The following is a 20,074-nucleotide window of genomic DNA, read 5'->3' as shown; positions in this document are numbered from 1 at the left end:
CCTGCCAAGCGACTGCAGGACTTGTGAATTGGCTAAATGTACATTACCAATTTCCTCTTCGAAAGAAATAAACAAGCTTCGATCATTGCAAACATGCTGCGACGCTCCTGAGTCGATAACAAAAGACTTCCACTTGGCATCTTTAATTCTTTTACGATCTTTAGTCCGAGCGTGAAAAGCTCGTGGCTCGTTTCTGTCTCTACTATACGATGCCGGCTGCTGGGCTGATGACCGTGATTGACGAACAGAAACAGGCTTAGAAGTACTTTGCTTTCTTTTGGCTCTGCAGTCCTTTGCAAAATGTCCTTGCTTATTGCAGAACCAACAACGCTTTGCAGCTTTAAATGCAGTTGTATCACCACAGGTTTGCATATGGCGTTCCTCATTCTTTCTGGAAACAGGAGTGCTTATGGCACAAGCCTCCCTTCTATCCAACTCGCCCATTAATCTTGCCGTTACCCCTTCCACAGTTAATTGTGCTGGCGGAACGGCAGATATCTGGCTAGCTATACCATCAAAGTCCTCATTAAGGGAACAAAGGATAATAAAAACATACTGAATATCAGGTACCTCCATGTCCCTTCGAATTAATTCGCCGCGTATTGCCTCCAGACGTCTCAAGTGTGCTGCCAAATCACCACCAGGCTGCAACTTCGTCTGGTACAACTGCTTGAAAAACGTCAATGCAGACGCTGACTCTTTTCTAACATGCACTGCTGCAAGACTGTCCCACATTTCTTTGGCAGTTTTCTTATTTCTTATATAGACTACTTGCTGGTCGCTGACTGCCAAATTAATTATCGCCCTGGCTTTTGCATCTCCTTTCGACCAAGCATTAGTTACAGGGTTAGGAGGGTCATCAGTTACATAGGTCCATACTTCTCTAGAGGTCAAAAGCGCCTCCACCCGAAAAGACCATAAACTATAGTTCTCATCTGTTAGCTGTGGGAAGACCAGAGCCTTCTCAGCTTCAGGAACCCGGTCAACCATTCTGGAACTCTTCTAGACCCACAAAAACTACGCTAACAGGAGAAGGAGTTTTCAAACCTTTCTCAGAGTCCAAAAATATGCAGTCATCCACTCAGCAGCTGGGCCCATAACCAAAGATGTTGGCTTTTTGCAGTGTGGTAACGCTGCAGAGAGCTTGCTGGGGAGATCATGCATTAAAAAGAAAGGACTCAAAAAGTACTTAAAGGAGGTTTTAATAAGAAAAACAAAAACTCCATTTACACTAAATACATCAACAAACCAGACCCAACCACCAACCCATCCCCCAGGGTAATGGGAGTGCTAGGTGCTGCTCCTTATATACTCTACCCAAATGCTGACACGCCTTAATCAAATACAACTCAGCAGCACCTGCTATGTTTCACAGCTGTAAAGCTGGGTCTCGTTATCTTGCTCTGGCCCTTGCTCCGGCCCCTTAAAGACATACACATGGAGTGGAACAATGATGAACCTTTACATTTAAAGAAACCATTCAACATCTTCATCATATTTTCTCTTAGTAGCACACAAGCAGTAAACTTTATATTCACTCTCCACAGTTTTTCCCAATTCTCTAGTTTAATATCATAGCCGAAGTCCTTTGCCCATTGACTCATCACATTTTTAACTTTCTCCTCTTTCGTGTTCCATTCTAACAGTATATTATACATTTTTGACAGATTTTTACGATCATTATTTATTATCTCTCTCTGAAATATCGATACCTTTTCTTCATAACCCCTTTCCTTCACCTCTTTTTTAAATATTTCATTTATCTGGAAGTAGCTCAGCCAGTCATATGTAAATATTTTAACCTGATCATATGGTTTTATTTTCCACTTCGCTCCTTCCTTCATTACCATTTCTCCATACCTGCCCCATTTTTTCTCCATATTAACTTTTTTTACACTTATCAGCTCTAATGGGGACAACCAATGTGGGGTTTTTGGTTCTAATATATTTCTATACCTATTCCAGACCTCTATCAAAAGACCTTTAAAGATGTGGTTGCAAAATCCCTTATGTACTCTTATTTTATCCCTCCACAGGTATGCATGCCACCCAAATCTGTTCTTATACCCTTCTAGATCCAGTAACTCTGTGTCTTCCAGCTTTATCCACTCTTTTATCCAGCAAAGGCATGCGGCCTCGTAATACAATCTCATGTCTGGTAAGGCAAAGCCCCCTCTTTCCGTTGTATCTGTTAAAAACTTAAACTTGATTCTGGGCTTCTTTCCTTCCCAGACATATCTGGAGATCGCCTTTTGCCATTCTTTAAAGTTTTTAGTGCCTTTTATTATGGGTATCGTTTGGAATAGGAATAGCATTTTAGGGAGTATCATCATTTTCACCATAGATATTCTTCCCCAGAAGGATAGTTTCATCCTGGCCCAGATCTCCAAATTTTTTTTAATTTCGTTCCAAACCGGGATGTAGTTATTTTGGTATAGATCAATATTTTTATTAGTGAGCCAAAGACCTAAATATTTTACCTTATTTACGACTTCGATTTCTGTTTGTTGTTGTAATAGTTGTATCTTATCTTGGTCCAGATTTTTAACAATCATTTTAGTCTTGCTCTTATTCAATTTAAATCCTGCTAGCTTCCCGAATTCCTCCATCTCTTCCATAATTCCCTTTATGCTGTCTATAGGTTCTTCTACCGTTAAGACCACGTCATCAGCGTAAGCTTTAACCTTGTATTCATTTGAGCCTAATGTTATTCCCTTAATTTGTTTATTTTGCCTTATCGCATTTAGTAGGACCTCCAAAACAATTATGAAGAGGAGTGGCGAAAGCGGGCAGCCCTGCCTTGTTCCTTTGGAAATTTTTATATCTTCAGTGATGACATTATTTATTATCAACTTCGCCTTCTGTTCTGTATATATTGCCTTTATCCCGTTCCAAAACTCTTGACCCACATCCATAAATTCCAAATTTCTCAACATAAAATCCCAGGCTACGTTATCGAAGGCTTTCTCCGCGTCTACAAAAATTAAACTAGCTGGTTTGTCATATCTATCCGATAAATATTCTATTATGTTAATTATACTTCTTGTATTGTTTTTTATTTGCCTTCCCGGTAGAAAGCCCGCTTGGTCTTTGTGGATGGTCTTTATTAATATCTTTTTAAATCTTTTTGCTAAGATTCCGGCGAAGATCTTATAGTCTGTATTTAATAAAGAAATGGGTCTGTAATTTTTTACTTGAGTTAGATCTGCGTCTTGTTTTGGAATTATTGTAATAAATGCTTCCTTCCAAGTACTTGGGATCTCTCTTTCTTTTAAGATGTTATTCATCACGTTAACTAACGGAGTCATCAATATATCTTTCATTTCTTTGTAATAACTTGAAGTGAACCCATCCGGGCCCGGGGCTTTCCCTCTTTTCAATTCCTTTATCACTTCTTCCACCTCTTCTCTTAGAATTGGGGCATTTAACCTTTCTTTTTGCTCTGTCGAGATTTTCCTCACCATTTTTTCTTTTAGATATCTTTCTATTTTCCTATTGTTGTTTTTGTCCTTGTTTCTATATAATTGCTCGTAAAAATCCACAAATCCTTTTCTAATTCTTTTTGGATCTATTACCTCTTCTCCATTTAATTGTATTTTGTTAATTGTTTTTTGTTCCTTTCTCTTTTTGACTTGCCATGCAAGCCATTTCCCTGACTTATTGGCAAATTCAAAATTTTTCTGTCTTAGTCTTTTAATATTCCACTCCACCTCCTTATTTATTAACATTGCAAATTGTGTTTGGAGGGACTTTATTTCCTGCAATATCCTTTCATTGTTTGGTTTTTTAGTCAGTTTTTGTTCATAATCCATAATCTGTCTCAAAATCTCCTTAGATCTTTTTTCTTTGTTGTTTCTTTTCCACACGTTTTGTTGAATAAACAGGCCCCTCATTACAGCCTTACTGGCATCCCATACCACACTTGTTTTTACCCCTTTGTCTAAATTATCTGTAAAATATTCAAATAGTCTCGTCCGTATTTTTTCCACAAATTTTTGGTCGTCCCACAGATTATCATTTAGTCTCCATCTAAAGGTTCGTTTTTCAACTCCCCTCATCTCCATTGTTATGGGGTTGTGGTCAGAAATAACTTTAGCCTGGATTTCGATTTTTGTAATTCTTATTGTTAGTTCATTTGATACCCATATTTGGTCTAATCTTGACATCGATTGATTTGGTTCAGAGTGAAATGTATATTGTTTCTCCAAGGGGTGTCTCAATCTCCATATATCTATTAAGTTACAGTTCTTGACCATTTCAAAAAATGTCTTAGGTAATTTCCCTCTTTCTGTCTTTGTTTTTCTTAGTCTGTCTATTTCCGTTGAGACCACCCCGTTCATATCCCCCATTATTATAATTTTTTGATCTAAGTATTCAAATAATCTCTCTTCCAGTAGTCTGAAAAATTCCGTTTTATTTCCATTTGGCGCGTAGATCCCCACTATTATCAACGTTTCGCCTTGCCATTTAATGCGAACTGCTATTATTCTCCCTTCCTCGTCCTTAAACAATTGGTGTGCTTCGATGTTATTTTTGATATAGAGTATTACTCCTCTTTTTTTCTTTTTATCCGAAGAGATAAATTCATTCCCTAGCCTCTTATTAATAAGGATTTTTTTATGTTTGCTGGCCACGTGTGTTTCTTGGAGGCATATAATATCTAAATTTTTCTTTTTTAAAATGCGTTCGACTCCATTCCGTTTTTTCTTATCGTTCATTCCATTAATATTCCAATTCCATAATTTTAAAGACATGTTAATTTAGGTGTTACTCTAATTTAGGTGTTACTCTATATCCTTTCTATCTCCTCTCCTTCTTCCTCCTCTTCGTCTTCTTCTAATTCTCCTCTACTTTGATCTTCCTCTTCCCCTAACTCTAGTTCTTCCCTCAAATTAAGTCCACCTTCTGCACCTTTCAACTCCTCCTCTCCCGACTGAAGCTCTTTATATCTTCTTATAAACTTTCCTATTTCCTCGGGGCTGGTTAATCTTCTTTTAACCCTTTTATAAAAAAAGGAGACACCTTCCGGAAATTCCCATCGGAAGTCAATCCTATTCTTTTTGAGCAATTGCACTAATGGTTTATAGGGTTCTCTTCGTTTTAACAGCCTTATTGGAATATCTTTAAATATGATTATGTAATGTCCGTCAATATATAGTCTCTTTTCCCTATTTCTTTGCAAGATCAGGTTCCTCATCTCTCTGTCTTTAAATGTGACTAAACAGTCCCCTGGGAGTTTCCTGGCTTTACTTGATTTTATTTTCATTCTATATGCATTTATAATTGTCCTTGCCACATCTTCCTCCTCTACCTCCATCCACTGTGCTATTTCTTTTACTAATCTTTCCTTTATATTTTCATTTTGTACTTCCGGGATTTGCCTCAGTCTTAAATTAATCTCTCTCTGTTTTAATTCATTCATTGCAATGGAGTCTTTTATTTCTTCCTGTATTCTGTTTAGGTCTGCTATCTCATTCCTCATTCTTTCTTCTTCTCGCTTCATTTCTTTCATTTCCTGCTTTGTCTTCTTTAATCCCTCATCCACTCTTTTTGATACCTCTTTAATCTGTCCTTTTAACTCACTTACTGTCTCCTCAATCTTTTTATCCATTTTTCCAATTTTATTGTCCACCTGTTCCAATTTTGTCTCTAAGTTCTTTTCACTTTGCTTTATTTCTGCAAACATCTTCAATATTTCTGTTCTAAATTCAGTTTCTTGTTTTGAGGCTCTTCTATCAATTGGGGTTCCTCCTTCTGCCCCTTTCTTTTGAGTGTGTGACATTGTCTTTAAACCTCGTGGGTTTCTTTATATTGCTAAGTATGTCACTAAATCACCTGTCCTCCCGGTATGTATCCTCCTGTTCTTATAATTGGGCTATCCAGTTGTTCAATTAACCCCTAAGAGGTATTAATCTCCAAAGATACTCTAAACCCCTTTATATATTAACAACATATAATATTAACCACACATAGAGACAGGTGATAGATTACCAAAGGTAGAGCGGGGACCACCAGACCCCTCTTCTCTGAACGCTCGTTTTAGCCGATATGTTTAAATATTGTCCCCCTTTCTAAGGCTTAGAGGAGGATGGTTGATCTTCCGTCGCAGTAGTATCCTAATTTGTATTCTTCTTGCCCCTGTTTGGGCTATTCCAACCAGTCTTTTGATAGCAGCTTAACTTATAAGATTCTTAGTCCCGAAACAGTCAATCTCCCAAATTGAAATGCAATATTTAGCGCAGTCCACCAGGGGGAATCGGTCCCTTTAAACTTGAGAGCAAGATTCTTAGGTGCTTAAATGCTTAGGTGGTTGGATAATTGGGTAATTGGGCTTTCCTGTTTGCCTGATTTTCACACTGTTTTCACACTGTTTTCCCCCAACTCCTGACTCTATAGCTCTAGAATCGAGTCCAAGGGGGGAAATAGCAAATAAGAAAAATCTGCGAACAAAAAATAAAACAGCAACTCACAATGCCCAAAATGCTTTTTTTTTCTTCTTCTTCCCTTTCTCCACTACTTTTTAAGAGCTGTTTGGCATAACGATTCCCAAAAGTCTCTACAGTAGTCCTTTCAACAGTACTCTCCCTTATCCTCTTTATACAACACTGTCGACTGAGTCTCTTCCAACATCGTATTTCTCTGCCCTCCCTCAATTGTTTCCCTTTCTCCTCTACTCCGGGAGAAGGATTGACTTCTATGAAAGTCTATGAGAGGGACAAACACTGTAGCCGCTAGCGGCAACTTACTTTCTCCTTCGGCTCTGCAAACCGTGCTGCGTCTTATTCCATTGAAGACAAACTTACGCTGACCTCGGGTGTTTTCCTTTTACTCAGATACTTCCTTAGCCTCCCAAATCACACTGTTTCCAACACTTCTTTTCAGTGTCTGAGTTTCTTTGTGTCGAGAGCGGGACGCTTAGCCTGCAGGCTCGGGGCTTCGCTGATTCGCCGCTGTAATGGCCGCCCAATAAGCCGCCGCTCGTATCGTCGTTCTCTTCGCCTTTATTCAAAGGCTACCTGACGACCAGACGAACGGCACCTCGGCGCTGCTGGGCACCTAGACCTCGGGATACCCTCCAGAGGGTTAGCGGGAGTTTTATCGCCCTCAAAACTCCCAATTCGGCAAAAAAGCTAGAGCTCTCTCCGGAGAGACAAACCCTCGCCTGCAACCGGATCCGCGCCCCACCGGAAGTCTCCAAACCTATCCATTCTTAAGGAAATCAGACCTGAGTGCTCACTGGAAGGACAGATCCTGAAGCTGAGGCTCCAATACTTTGGCCACCTCATGAGAAGAGAAGACCCTGATGTTGGGAAAGATGGAGGGTACAAGGAGAAGGGGACGACAGAGGACAAGATGGTTGGACAGTGTTCTTGAAGCTACCAGCATGAGTTTGACCAAGCTGCGGGAGGCAGAGGAAGACAGGAGTGCCTGGCGTGCTCTGGTCCATGGGGTCATCACGAAGAGTCGGACACGACTAAACGACTAAACAACAACAAATGTCCATTAAGTAAGTAAGTAAGTAAGTATGCATGCCACCCTTTGTCCGAATATCACGGAGCAGTTCGCAACATTAAATTACAAAATAAAAGCACAAAATACATAATAAATGCAAAAGCAGAAGCAATCCAATAGCCCTCCTCCCACAATACACTTAAAAGGACATAGAATGTAAATCAGGCAAAGGTCTGGCTTCACATTCTGAGTATTTGTAAGGTCTTGAATAAGGAGCCCTTGAATACATGGACCCTGTGCGTGGTTTGTCACATGTGATAAACACACCCACATAGGTTTCTTTATATATCCTCCAGTCAACACTAGTTATGACTGCTGACATTCATGTTGTGGTGAAGGTGCCTGCAGGAAGTCTAGTTTAGGAGAAAGGGCTTTTATATGCCATCCACTCTGAGGGTGACCCATAACACCAGAACATCGGAAACAGACACAACAATCACAGCCTACACAGTGCGTGTGTGTGTGTAGAAATCACAACCTACAAATACTTGTATTTCCTAAATATATGCATGTTACACTAAATGACACCAAAGGGGCACACCAGGTAAGTTATTTGTCCCTTACACGTTTTGAAAGGGAAATAGGGAAAGGGTTGAAAAAACACCCATAATTTGAATGATTAGTGACTTCTTATTGGGAGGGAAAGTCAACAAGCACTGTTTCATTGCTGCATTCCAGAAGGCCTGGCTGAATGACGCACATGGAAGGAAATGCAGGTGGCCTTTTTCTCTATAGAAAAGCTGCATCAGGAGGGATCAATTTAGAGCAGAGAAGCAACTGGATTGGATAGTGAGCCTCACCCTTTCCTTTCCTTGCCTACTACTAATCATCTACAAAATTTGGCACACCTGTATTTGTACCTCTGGAGGCGGGCAGCAGGTGGGGAGCTCATTAAGTTCAGATAAACACCATGTAGAAAGAAAGGTCCAATACATGATTGATATGTACAGCCTTGGATGCTGCAAAAGGAAAGGAGATTGTTAATCAGAGAGCAATGAGGCAGCTTGTTGCAAAGGAGGGGGAAGAAATTGTTGTTGCTGTTTAAAATGTCCATAATATAAATTTGTTGTTGATCCTGCCTCCACTTAGTTGGCTTTTAGTGTTGTGCAGGTTCTCAACTCAAAAGGGAGTGGATCAGAAGCACCTTCCTTGCCAAACTCTTAATTGTGGGATTGCTCGTATGCTTAAAGTCTATTGACTCCTGTCATTTTGCTGTTTTGTTCATTCTTCTTTGTATTCCCCCCCCCCCATTTTCCTTCTTCTAATGTAATATTGTGGGCATCAGTGGCGTAGCGTGGGTTGTCAGCACCCACGGCAAGGCAAGTAATTTGCACCCCCTAACCCGTGGATTTGCGCCCCCTAACCCTAACCCCCAGATGTTGCGCCTGGGCCCCCCCTGCACCCCCTACGCTACGCCACTGGTGGGCATCCTTAGCCAATCAGGGGTGATGTAGTGAATTGGATGGCATCACAATGCACACAGCCAGTGAAATTTGGCTGCAGGCAGATACCACTGAAAGCAAACTTGAAATCTCCCCTACTCCCACTGAAAATCACTCTGCCAGTAGTCAAAGCCACCCAGCACAGTGCAAGCTGAGTGCCTTGTCTAGAACTGACTCTCAGTAACTTGATCAAATGCTGAAGTGAAAGGAGACTTTCATCCCTCACTCATCCCCTAAATTACCATGTCCCAATTATTTGTATCAGGCTGGGCTGAGGACTCCAGATGCTATGGCTTGCTTGCTGATTGATTGATTGATTGATTGATTGTTATTTATTACTCTCGTTCCACATACACATCTCAAGGCAATGTATAAAATTGCTGAAGGCTGGTGATAGTGCTTTTCTGCTTCCCCCCACCCTCAGGCATATTACTTAGCTTTGTGAGAATGAGTGAAGCCCACTGTCAATCAAGGAACTGCTAATGGGAAAAAAGAAGGCCTGGACCGTGAAATCCCAAAGCACGAATGCTCTGCTCTGCTCTGCTCTACTCTACTATCTCTCTCTCTCTCTCTCTCTCTCTCTGTGTGTGTGTGTGGGGGGCTATATCTAGATCTCAGAATTCAAAACAGAGATGGTCCAAAGAAGCTTTTAGTTACAGCCGTGAAGAGTCATATTTTTCTTTGCCTGGCTCAATCCAGCTTAAATTTCCTGATGTGAGCCTGCAAACTTCAACATGCTTGGCAAACAATTTATAGGAAAAGACAAAGACAAAGGCGCTTGCTCACTTATCAGGTGGGTTTTCCCCAGTGTCTCCTACAGTAATGTTAACCTTGCTGTTTTTCAGGATAAATATCTCAGGACTTATTTGTACACAATACTGGAGTGTTTACCTTTTGATTACAGATCTTTACACACTGTCCATTATTATTGAATGCCAGAATAAAAGGCAGCCTCGGGCCAGCATGCCGTGTTTCTCCACAAAGAAAATTCACTAGAACTGATGACAGGTGCTAAAACTAGATATGCTAGGCTAGAAAGGAGAGGGCGGGAGCCTGACTGCAGAGAAACCAATTTCTGGCTATCTGTGGAGCTGTGTCTCCTTCTTACCTTCCAAAATAAAATCATTCGAGCATCGCCGAATTATGGCATGCAAAGATTGGCTGTACAAAAAATAAATAAATGTGCCAAATGGACATTCAGGTCATTTTTGTATCTTTCTGTCAGAAGACAAAAAATATATAATAATGGACCTAGTATATTGTGCAGCTGGAGGACAACAGCTTTGCCATGCATATTGAATGACAGAGTTCAGAAGTCTCATCCAATAATGCCACCTTATGCCAATAAAATGATTTACTTTCCTGGGCATTAGGTAGTGTCCACAGTAATAATGTATTTTTACCAAATATCTGAATATTGTTAACTAAGACACTACTACTGTGGGGAATTATATATGCTATGTGGGGGGGGGGGGGGTAGCCATTAAATTCTGTTTTTTCTTTCGCCTGGCAAGAAAAAGATCGCATAGAAGTAAGTAGGAAAAGACTTTAATGCAATCCAGAAAAGACTTTAATGCAATCCAGAAAAGACTTTAATGCAATCCAGAAAAGACTTTAAGGCAATCTAGATGAAAAGGGGTTGTTTGATGTATGGCATTGTATTTGTGATTACATGGTACATACTTCTAGGAGGAAAATAATATGAAATAGAATGTGCTGCCTGATGGCCTGGGAAGAATAGGAATCACTTTGCCCCCCCCTCCCCAGTTTACAGATATAACCAATTAAGGGTGTTTCACTTCTAGGGCTAGGACTCAACCCTTCAACCTGTTTCACAAGTGCACCTTCATCTATTGATTTCTCTACATTCGATTTCTGAACACCTCCACACTTTTCCTTTGTCCATAAGCAAGCAGAGAGAACATACGTAGTGGGTAGTGGAATCATGATGGCAAGTTCTCTGCCCAGCTGCATGCTAGCAAATTCTGCATGAATTCAGCCTGCATTAATACCATATTCCTTTGAGCATCCTCAAGCAAGAATAATTGCCTCTTGTAAAAGTATGGAATATCTCATTGTTAATCTACAATATTTTGCCTTACAGAGATTTCAGTGAAACCTGACTACATTTTTTTTTTTTTAAGGCACATGCTCTTCGCCAACAACTACCTGCTGGCTGGAACCAGATGAAAACTTTTAATCTGAATATCTATGAAAACGGAACAGTATAAAATGCTACAGCAATCTACAACAGCACGCTAGAGACAAAATTAAAATTGAATTTCTCTGCCGTGGAAATGGGCATGATTTTGATTAGGTTTAACTGTAGGAAGGCATGCCGTGGCAATCTTTCATCATACAGTGTTGCATTAGCCTTAATTCTTATTAATAAGATACAAGACTCATTAACACTATTAAAAATCTAATTATGTCAGTAATTTTCATCATGTCATATATGAGCAGTTAAGTAGTGGTATTTGTTTTTTGTAATAGGATTCTAAAGTCTAATTAGAAGTCTTTCTTTTGCGGTTAAGTGGGATGAGTCTTGATGGAGACCAGAATATTTTTTAATAGCAACAGACAGCTGATTTCCATGTACATTACATTTCCCAGTCAACTATGTCTTCTACAATGTCAAAGATCTATACAGGGCCATGAGAAGAGGGCAAAAGCCCGAGCAGCTCCAAAACATTTTGCTCTACCTCAGGTAAGGAAAAGGCCACAAAGATGGCTTGTGGCAAATGCTGACTTCTCCTTCTCCTGGCCCCAGAAGTGATCGCAAGGCAAGAGTGCGAAATTGGTGTGTCAAGCAACAGGCACTTCTGCTGAAAGCTTGTCTGTGTCTCTTCCCCTCATCTCAAAAAGTCATCTCAATTACCAGACTTTGTGTGATCTCTCCCTCCCCTTATCTCAGTTTGCCATAGTGTTCAATGCTAGTCTGCAGCAGAAGCCTTGGAAAACCTCTCCACAAAATGTCAATCTCACATAATGGCTTTGTCCTTAGTTCACATGTGTAGATCAATAGTACCTGGAAATGTAGTTGCCACTTATTAGAAGGAGTATGTTTCTAAAACTTCACAGGTAAGGTGTTAGTGATGCAGAGAATCCTTGGGTGAGATAAGAAGCCCCCCCCCCAAGTCTTCAAGACATACATTGATGATGTGATGGCACCAGTCTATCACTGAACAGAGGCAACCTGCCTACACATATCAGCAGATGGTGCAGATTTCCATATATTTTCTCCTCAGCCAGGATCAGAGGAATGTTAAAAACACTGTTAAGGCCAAAGCAACTTTAATCCCTAGATATGAGCTCCACTTCAACCAAGGCAAGGGGAACTGCATTTCAAACCAAGCTTTTTTATTACAGGTTTATTTGAGCCCAGTTTTCATCTCGAGATGCCATTTTAGAAGCAAATGAGTATGTTATATTAGAGAAAAGTTTTTTATCAAGGTGCACAGGGGGTTAGTAATAGCACCAAGAAAAGTTCAATTAAAATGCCACCCCATTGGAGATTATAAAAGCACTGTCATATAAGTAACAGCTGTTATTGCTGGGGGGGGGGCAGTATGTACTGTACATAGTACATGTAGATTATTAAATGAAACATGAATGAATAGCTTTCCATAAGAGGCCTTCTGCACTTAATTAACTAATCAATTTTCAAGGGCATGAATAAATGTTAATAGCAGAAGTTTAATGCTTGTGCATAATAAATAAACTTAAATATCACTGGCATATATTTTGAAACATCAAAGGGAGCAGAAGAAAAAGGGAATCGTAAAAGTGAACAGTTTGAAAGAAAATGAAGTTTAGGTGACCTAATTAAGGTTTTTCCTCAGCAACAGAAAGACATCAAAGTGTTGCTTCTGAAGTCCCCCCCACCCACCCCCCTTTGCCTCCACTGAATCTACCCTCTCAAATAAAAAGATTGCATTAATTTCAAGGAATGAGTCAGGGAACTGCAACCGTAGGAACACTCAGTCTTTCTATGTTTCTGTGGCAACATGGAGGAAATGATTGCTAGTTTATCATTAGAATGGCCAATTTGTGTAAGAGAATTTATTTTTCATTTCCTCCTCAGCATTCTTCCATGCATTCAAAGAAAGAGGGGAGAAAAGGAGGGAGACAGAGACCACTTGGAATGTAACATGTATTTTCCACAACTGACAGCCAAGTGTTATGTGCAGGCTGTGAATAATACAGCTCCTTGTTTTATATCGTTCTTACCTTAATGGATTTATGATGAAAAAGAAACATTGAGAAATTGCTTGCGCAACTGTGATTCAGAACTACCTAATTGCTACCAGCTTCATAGTCAAGGGACCGGCTTTTGCTTGGTCTTCAAGTGCCTGCTTTGAGAAACAGGGAAGAAATGGGCTTCTGTCCTTATCGTAAAGGAGGAGGATGTGAAATGTATTTATTGTGCACTGGTTAAGATTCTGAACTAATTGCACTGAAGGCATTGGGAGGCAACGTCCACTATATGTTAAGAATGAGGAGCAATTTGTGTGAAGCTACACAAATGTGAAAGAGGAGGAGTTAATACATTTACTACTTGCTATTCTGAAGGACATGAGGATGTTGTATGGCTGGGCAATAATCACGCTTGAAATGCCCCAGCATCACTGTGGCTGCTATCAAACAATCTAGTATATAAGTCAGAATATATCATTCTGAGAAATGTGGATGTTTTTCCTTGCCATGCGGGATGCACATCATGCTATATTCTATGAATGAGTACTTTTGAGTATATCTCAATATAAGTGGTTGGAAATCACTCTCTCACTAATGAGTTGCCTAAATTGCTTAAGTCTTGACTTCTGCTACATGTAAGCCGCGGAAACATGTGAGACTGGCTTGAAACCCAACAGAAATTGCATGGAGTGGCTGACTGCACGAAATAAATGAGGATGACATGATTTGCCTTATTCAGAAAAGGACCTCAAATCATAAGGTCTGCATCTATTGTCGTTACATGGAGGTGCTCACCATCAGTGCTTCCCTGTGGTTTCTGTAGGATGGAAAGCCCTATCCACTGGCACCTCCTCCTGCTGTCCCCTAGATGTTTTGGGCTACAGTCATTCCAAAGCAGATGAGTGTTGTATAGTAGAACCTCTACTTACAACCACCTCCACTTGCAGTTGTTCCAAGTTGTGACCACGGCAAACCTGGAAGTAACTGGCGGGTTTGCTGCCGTTTGCACATGCGCAGAAGCGGGCAATCGTCGCCCATGCCTGCGCACAACGGCCCCTCTCCCAGTGACCTGTTTCATCATAAGGACAGGCCTCTGGAATGGATTATGGTCGTGAGTAGAGGTTCCACTGTAGTCCCAAACATATGGAAGGCACTAGGATGAGGTGGGCTCTTTTAGGTGATCATGTGAGCACTCCAGGCTTGAGAAAGCTAAGATCTTGCATACATAAGTACCTGAAAACAGGACATTTTTATAGTTCTGTCAAACCCCCAGACATAAAATGGACCTCCTATCAGCAGTCCTCTGGCTGAGAGAAGGCCATGCCACAGATGGGAGTGGAATGCTGAAATTCTGAACCAATGTCAGATTTGGGTGAGTGGGGATTTGCTAGGAATGCAGATTTGAAAATTTGACCTTTTATATGCTGTATCTGCCTCAGACTTGTATCCAACTAATTAATGAACCTAAGTAGTAATGTACAGTGCTTTTTTCGGTGGGGGCGCAGGGGTACGCATGCCCCTAAACATTTTGTGAATCTAAGTTTCACTTAGATTGAGGGGCAGTAGTCCCATGGACTGCAAGAAGATCAAACCTCTCCATTCTGAAGGAAATCAGCCCTGAGTGCTCACTGGAAGGACAGATCGTGAAGCTGAGGCTCCAATACTTTGGCCACCTCATGAGAAGAGAGAACTCCCTGGAAAAGACCCTGATGTTGGGAAAGATGGAGGGCACAAGGAGAAGGGGACGACAGAGAATGAGATGGTTGGACAGTGTTCTTGAAGCTACTAGCATGAGTTTGATCAAACTGCGGGAGGCAGTGGAGGACAGAAGTGCCTGGCGTGCTCTGGTCCATGGGGTCACGAAGAGTCGGACACGACTAAACGACTAAACAACAACAACAATTTCAATATGAGTAGGAAAATGAGAGTACCCCTAAACATTTTTTTAGAAAACTTGAATGTGTCTACTTTGAGTACCACTAGCATTGGATAGACTTTAACATGCAGCATTATTTCAGCAGCAGTCAAGAATACATCTATTCTTTTAAATGCAAACAGTTTGCTAGCATATACATATGTAGTCACATACCGAGATCTCCAGCGCTTCTAGGGAGTTAATGAGAAAGAGTTTCGATTTCACTGAAATATAGGCAGCAAGATGTCTTATTTCCAGACCTCCTTATGAATATTCTAAATGAAAAGAAATGTGTAAGCATAAAAAGGGTAATTTACGCTGACGATGTTAATCAGCTTTCTTATATATGGGCATCTATTTTAGTTTGCATTCCACAAACATGCATATAGATACATTTTTATTTAGGACACATTTTACTTCCTTTTCATCTTAGCTTTAAAAGGTGCCAAGGTGATTTGCACAAGTTTAAGGAACAAATATGCCTAACTGCCAAGTGTAAAAAGAAAAGGGGCAGTACTTTTTCTGAAGAGTGGAGTTTAAAATATCTGGGGTGGGTGGATGTGTGTGTGGGGGGGAATCCTCCTTCGTACCAGCTGCTTTTAGTTGTCTTTCCTTCTACACACTTCTTCATTCACCATGTCATTTAAATTGCCTTCATTATGCAGACCCACTGCTTTTAAGATCAGTGCAAGATAAACTGCCCTTCCTTCTTGCTCCTATTTTCTATCCAACGTGGTCATCATTTATATTAATCCCAAACTTGTCTTCCTTTATCTCCATTTCTATTCTGCAAAATGAACTTTAGCGGAGTCTTTTTCCACAGGTGGTCCTACTGACAAATCACTTAGGCATCTGAAGCTATTTCAAAGTCATTAGTGTTGCAACAGCTCATATCTGTGCTTAATACAGCCAGTGGCACTGTGAGCCAAAGGCTGCAGTTGTAAGTGTGTACACTCAGAGGTCAGGGGTAATCTACACATGTAGATTACACGGTCAATGCCATTCCTAGGCATGCACCATTTTTTCATGAATTACTTTGTTTAAGGGATTTATACACTCTGCCCTTCAGCAAATTGCCAGCTTGTTTACAAAGAATTAAAATTACTAAATAGTTAAATCACAGTGTTGCAGGAACCCCCCCCCCGCCCCTACCCTCGGATTTCTCCATTAACAATAGATATATTTAAAGCAAATAGTGATAGCCAACATTAGCAATATCTAGAGAAAGCCAACTGTAATTAATGGCCTTAATTCCACTGTTTTAGGTGGGTTTACTTTGTGAGTGTGAGCAGCTGGCTATCAGCTAACATTCAAAAATGTTAAAGCACTATGTAGAAGGTAAATGATAGAAGCAATCAATTCTGGACTTCATGTGGCAGATCACATGTCCAAATTTCTCACACCCAAATCTCCTTGCCCTTAGGGGTTCTATTCTAATGTTCTATTTTGTTCCCCCTCCCTTTTTTAATGTGGGGGGAGGTATTTTTATTTTTTTAACCTACCTTACTGGATCCAGATAGTTTTGAATGTGACACAGAAACACATAGCACACACCAAGTCCAATGCAAGAATGTAGATCCATGTGCCTCCAAATATTTGTGATATTCTACCTTAAATGCAAAAGTTGCCATTAAATACAGTTCAAAAAACCTACCTGCATACTCTGATGCATTTTTGCGTATGTTCACTGTAAGTATTCTGCAATCTGCTGCTATTTCATCACTATGTTTTTAAGTTAATATGGCTTCTTCATGATACAATCCCAGCTCTGTTGCTGCACATTAGATTGAATAAATGCTTAGATTTAAATTAATTCTGGGGCTGTTCTGAATATTATATACTGGGGGTGGGGGAAGGATATTTGAAGACATCAGCATATTGACAATCTTGATGTATTGTGAAATCTGGCCCCTTGATTTGACTTGGTATGAATCATCTCTCTTCAAAATTGGTAGAAGGCCTTTGTGTGAATGATAATGTATGTGTTGGTCATATTCCATCAAAAAGATATACAACATTATCATCTCCATGTCTACTTGGAAGTAAGTTGCATTGAGTTCAATGCAACTCTTTTCCATGTATATGTAGAACTGCATTTTACATGGTATCAGGATAGATAGATAGATAGATGATACATAGATAGTTCAGCTCAGCTCCTATACTACATCTCCAAAATGATAATAATGGTAAGCATACAGTGTCAAGGGAATGTAAGTTAATGATTAAATTGCATTTTTCATTTTTAAACGGGCACCATACTCTCAACAACCATGAAATTTGTTTTTAAGCTTGTGGAATTGAAAGCTGGTGAAGAAAACATTATGAATTAAAGAAGCCAACTGATATTTGAAAACCAGGGTCAGATATTTCCCCCAAAAATACATTCCCATTCCTAGAGAAATCAATTGTGAAAAGTCAATCAATTTTACACGGATCCTTTGCATGTTTACTTAGATGCAAGTTCCATTGATTTCAACAGATTGCTGTTGAAGAAGTGTGTTATTTAAGATTGCAAGTGATGTCTACAGCTCACAAGCCACTGCACAGAAGTTTGGAAAGGGTCCTTGATGTCTGGGGTCCATGGAGATTCTCTGAATCACCGCTGTGGCGATCACACAGGGTCCCCGGATCATTTGACGGTCTTTTGATCCCTGTGCCACCACTGATTGCTTTCCCGCTGCCACCAACCCATTTCTCTCGGGTACACACGGAGTCCAGACAGTTGTTAACATTAACAAATAATCAAGTTTATTTTATAGGCATGAACAAGCTTGTGGTTTCAGTTAATTTTTCTTGTCAGTTTCTTATTCTTAGTTTCTTTACTGTCCTATACATACCTAACAACTTCAAATTGATTATCCCAACTATCTATCTGACTCCACCTAACAGTTCCTCTCACTCTCTCACAACACAACTCGACCAACCCACAGACTTATCCTCCCTCTTTCTTCTCCAGCTCCCCACTCTCAACTGACTTCCACAAACTCCAACTGACTCTAACTCCTCCCCTTGGGTTTCCACTGGCCAATCATATCACACCCATTTAACCCTTTCCTTATGACCCACCTAGGAGGCAAACGCCACAGATGCTATGGCTGCAATCCTATCTACAGTTACTTGAGAGTAACCTTGACTGAAATCAGCACTACCGAGCTCTTGAGCAAACATAGATAAGATTGGGTTGTTGAAATACGTGACCTGACGATTGCAGTCTTTGGTTCCATGTGGAGTGAGTTCATTGGCCATGAATCGCTGCAAATTTCATCCCACAATTTAAATTAAATAGCATTCATTTATTATTTGAAGGGAAACAAAAATGTCATTGTCACATGCTGTGGAAGCTGAGGTGCATGAGTTAGTTTCTGGGACTTTTAGATGATTGGAACTGCTATTAAAGTGCCATCAAAGCATTTTCAATTCTGTAGAATTAATCATGAAATCTGTTCCTGCCAGCTCACTTATCATATCCGAAATATTAATTTTGAGCAAAATTAAATCGGACACCCACCGACAGCAACATTTTGCCCTTCAGAACTCCCCTTCATATTGATTTATTAACGGCTGCCAGAAGTGTGCACCATAGCAATTTATTACTACTTTCTCAATGTTTTTCTGTGCGTACAAATAGTCCTCCAAAGTGAGAGGTCCTATCTGACAGCATTGTGACAAGGGTGCATTCTTCAATTTGCATAATTCTCTTTGGATTTATTGGGAGGTAGAGAAATGAATTTCATTTCACTATCAACAAGAATGAGGCAATTCATTCTGTTTTAAAGAAAAGTTTCAGACTCTTCAAAATGTTCTGCATCGTGTCTCTTTGAAATAAGTCAGGCCTCCCATTTTCACTGGCGAGCAGTGCAATTCTTGTATGGCAGCCAGCAAATTGTTTCATTTATTCATTTGCACTGCCTTTTGCTGACATCACAAAATATGGTTGCTAAACACTGAGCAAAAACAAGCTAAACATTGGTTTGAAAATAATAATACAGTGGTACCTCGAGTTACAAACTCTTCAGGTTACAAACACTTCAGGTTACCAATTCCGCTAACCTGGAAGAGTTACCTCAAGTTGAGAACTTTGCACCAGAATGAGAACAGAAATTGTGTGCTGGTGGTGCAGCGGCAGCAAGAGGCCCCATTAGTGAAAGCACGCCTCCAGTTAAGAACAGTTTCAGGTTAAGAACAGACCTCTGGAACGAATTAAGTTCGTAACTAGAGGTACCACTGTAATCTAAAACTTGCCAAATTGAGTTGCCTGCTTGTGTCCTGCCACATTCAGTGCAATGATGTATTTGCTGTGGACAAGAATCAAACACTGGAATTTGAAAACAGGTGTTTATGATAGCTCAGTTGGTTTCATTCCCATATGAGACAGCTGCATATTCTTGCATTGCAGGGGGTTGGACTAGATCACGAGTCAGCAAACTAAGGCCCGCAGGCCAGATCAGGCCCAACTGCCTTCTAAATCCGGCCTGCGGATGGTCTGGGAATCGCCGTGTGGATCGCCAGTGCATGGCTCACCAGTGCACGTGTTCTTTCCCTCTCCCTCACATGATGGTGGTGGTGGTGGCACCACCTCCTGGCTTCTCCTCGCCCTGCCTAGAGGAGGAAGGGGGCTGGTCTTTGTTGGTGCCAGCCCCTCTCCAGAGCCCTTTTGCATGCCGCTCATCGTCCCTCCACTGCCGCCGCCAGCCTCTGCCGCTCACAAGACACAGGAGCAGCGGTTGGCTGAGCGCTCCTCTCAAGCGGCCGCCATTTAAAGCAGCTCCTATCCGAAGCCCTTTCGTAAGCTGCTCATCGTCCCTCCACCACTGTTCTCCCCCTCTTCAAAATATAGTCTGCCCCCCCACAAGGTCTGAGGGACAGTGGACTGGCCCCCTGCTGAAAAAGTTTGAGGACCCCTGAACTAGATGATCGTCAGAGTCCCTTGCAGCTCTACAATTACAAATGTAGGCTCCCCGCCTCCTCTTCCTGTTGATGATCAGTGAACAATTCTGGAATTGGGATA

The sequence above is a fragment of the Podarcis vaucheri genome (genome assembly GCF_965113315.1).
Source record: "Podarcis vaucheri genome assembly, chromosome: 2".
In the NCBI taxonomy this organism is placed as follows: Eukaryota; Metazoa; Chordata; class Lepidosauria; order Squamata; family Lacertidae; genus Podarcis; species Podarcis vaucheri.
Note: the sequence above shows the minus strand (reverse complement) of the source record.